Below are 3,158 nucleotides of genomic sequence, written 5' to 3' on the forward strand. Positions count from 1 at the left end.
GCAGTTTAGAGTCAGGACTCAGTGTGTATCAGATACTTGTTTGTATTAGGAACCTAGCAAATCTGTAATCTGATATAGGGGTAATTACTCTATGCAGTATGTAGCCTGTTATCCACATGATCTCAGGGTATTTCACACCAGAATTGTTTACAGCATGGAGACTCCATTTCACTGCTAACCTGCTGCAACATGAACACCAGTCACTGCCACACTATAAATGCTGGCTGGCAGTGATCTTATTTTGTTCTTATTTATTTTTATTGATAGATGAAAATGGAATTGCTTTCAGATTTTAAGGGGACAGAATTGGATAATCTCAGCTGCAAATTAAAATGTCAAAAAGTTTTTATGTATAATAAATAAATATATATATATATATATATATATATATATATATATATACTTTAATAATGACAAAGATTTAGTTGGTTCTTTGTAGATGCTCACATGTTCCCTGTAAGTGGGGTTGCCAGATAAATAATATTCATCTAAACTCAAAAATACACCTGCAGGCCCACATCTGCTCTTTGTGAACAAGCTTAGGAAGCTTTCTTTTTTTAACCTTTTAATTATCAGTGTGTTGAAAGGGAATTTTTTTGTAAAATCTAAAAGCTCTGACTTCGTATTATTATACGATTTAAGTTGTGGAGATGAATAACCTAATGTCCTCTCTTTTACGTTACATTACTTAATAATTCTTATATGAAACTTAAGTGGGATTGCTTAATGTAAAAGTAAATTTAAAAAAAAAATGGGTAAAATGCATCTATAAACTACATGGGCGGTATTCAATTTTTTTTACTCCCTTCCACACCAATTCTGTTTCTGCTGACTGGCATGGTATAATCATTTCAGCTTGCTACCCCTGGGGTAGCGAGGGTGCCCTAAGCAGCTAAACCTGATCAATATGGACGCAATGTGCGTAATGGTGGATCACTTTAGAAAGGAGATTGGGTGTGATATCATTTGAATACCGCCCTGTGTGTTTACCTCATGTAATACATGATTTGAATCTTATAAAATAATCCTTTTATATACACATGGGTGAAAGCACTAAACTACAAGTGGCTTAAGAGAATATAGCAGTTTTTCACCTATTTTCCTTCATCATAATGTAGTTTTACTCTGAGCTATGTTGTCTACCCCAATGAATAATGTTTACGTTTTAAAATACATGTAAATATGATTTTAAAGTAATAAAACTTTTTTACTTGAAATGTAGGCAAACCTCTTTCCTGTGTTAAGTAAATGAGTGAAAAGGTCTGCAAATTCTCCCATGAGCTTTCTATGTGGCTTAAAAGACAACAAAGTACATGGAGCAAATTAAAATGCAAAAAACTGTTTTAAAATCTGAAAATTGTCATAATTTTCTGATTATATTTGTAATTCATTTATGTAGATAAAAAAAATAAGAAGGAAAAAAAAAATCAGGAAAATTTTAGGTTTTTTATTTTGTTTTTATACTTTTTCCTTCCAACACACCACTATTTTATACTTCTCTCTGAGCTGTAATATAAACCACTGCATTGGGCTGCATTATAAAGTTACTTGAATAATCAGAACCCAGTGTCCGCGTAATGGAGGCCTAGATTGGATCTATATCAAAAACATTAAAGATCATAATTACAAACCCCATACAGTAATAGCATTGTGGGGCCTATTTTATTTATATGGTGTGACACGGTGTACACAGAAATACAGGTTGAGTATCCCATATCCAAATATTCCGAAATACGGACTTTTTTGAGTGAGAGTGAAATAGTGAAACCTTTGTTTTTTGATGGCTCAATGTACACAAACTTTGTTTAATACACAAAGTTATTAAAATTTTTGTATTAAATGACCTTCAGGCTGTGTGTATAAGGTGTGTATGAAACATAATTTAATTGTGTGAATGTAGACACACTTTGTTTAATGCACAAAGTTATAAAAAATATTGGCTAAAATTGACTTCAGGCTGTGTGTATAAGGTGTATATGTAACACAAATGCATTCTGTGCTTAGACTTAGGTCCCATCGCCATGACATCTCATTATGGTATGCAATTATTCCAAAATACGGAAAAATCCGATATCCAAAATACCTCTGGTCTCAAGCATTTTGGATAAGGGATACTCAACCTGTAGTTTGAATAAAATAAAAAATGTGACTTGTAGTACTGGACATTGCAGGACACGGACATAACATTAAAATACAAAGTAGTATTCTCAACTGCTACCAGAAGAGACCATCTTTCTTGAAAACAGTACAAAATGCACTTGCAAAGACAAAAATGTTAAGCCTGTTGATTGATCAGTGCTGTACAAAATGTGAAATTCAGTCATGGGACAAAATTGCATGCCAATTATTGTCTGTATCAACAAATGTCATCTATATAGTATAAAAATATTTATTGTTGAGAGATACAATTTTTCTGATCTCTGCTATATTTTCATTGGGGTATTATGAAGGGAACAAATCCGCATGGCTGTTTATATGCCTTTATTCCACCTTCATAAGGAACACTTTCTCTGAACATAGGGGGTCATTCCGAGTTGTTCGCTCGTTGACGATTTTCGCAACGGAGCGATTAAGGCAAAAATGTGCATGCGCATGGTTCGCAGTGCGCATGCGGTTAGAATTTTAACACAAAACCTAGTAGATTTACTCACACCCGAACAAAGATTTTTCATTGTTGAAGTGATCGCAGTGTGATTGACAGGAAGTGGGTGTTTCTGGGCGGAAACTGGCTGTTTTCTGGGAGTGTGCGGAAAAAAGCAGGCGTGCCAGGGAAAAACGCGGGAGTGTCTGGAGAAACGGGGGAGTGGCTGGCCGAAAGCTGGGCGTGTGTGTGTGATGTCAAACCAGGAACGAAACTGACTGAACTGATCGCTATTTGTGAGTAAGTCTCGAGCTACTCAGAAACTGGTAAGAAATTTCTTTTCGCAATTCTGCTAATTTTTTGTTCGCAATTCTGCTAAGCTAAGAGACACTCCCAGAGGGCGGCGGCTTAGCGTGTGCAATGCTGCTAAAAGCAGCTAGCGAGCGAACAACTCGGAATCACCCCCATAGACTAGTTTTCAAATATAGCACTTAATTAAAAAAAAAAAACATATAACCAATACTGTATCAAATTATATTAAAGCAATGCTTCAATGCAAAATATATACCTGTGACAG

The sequence above is a fragment of the Pseudophryne corroboree genome, chromosome 3 (assembly GCF_028390025.1).
Source record: "Pseudophryne corroboree isolate aPseCor3 chromosome 3, aPseCor3.hap2, whole genome shotgun sequence".
NCBI lineage: Eukaryota > Metazoa > Chordata > Amphibia > Anura > Myobatrachidae > Pseudophryne > Pseudophryne corroboree.